The following is a 210-nucleotide window of genomic DNA, read 5'->3' on the forward strand; positions in this document are numbered from 1 at the left end:
GCTAGCTAGCTAGCCACAGCTGTTTGTGCTTATCTACCCCGCCAGCCAGTCTATACTGCTACTAGAGAAAATAAGAATTACACCTATACATAATAAAAATGATGGAATATAATTAAATTTATAATATTTATTAAAATAATAATAATATTTTTTTTTTTTTTTTTTTTTTTTTTTTTTTTTTTTTTTTTTTTTTTTTTTTTTTTTTTTTTT

Source organism: Eimeria mitis, genomic scaffold (assembly GCF_000499745.2).
Source record: "Eimeria mitis Houghton genomic scaffold, Emh_scaff134, whole genome shotgun sequence".
NCBI classification, from domain to species: domain Eukaryota; phylum Apicomplexa; class Conoidasida; order Eucoccidiorida; family Eimeriidae; genus Eimeria; species Eimeria mitis.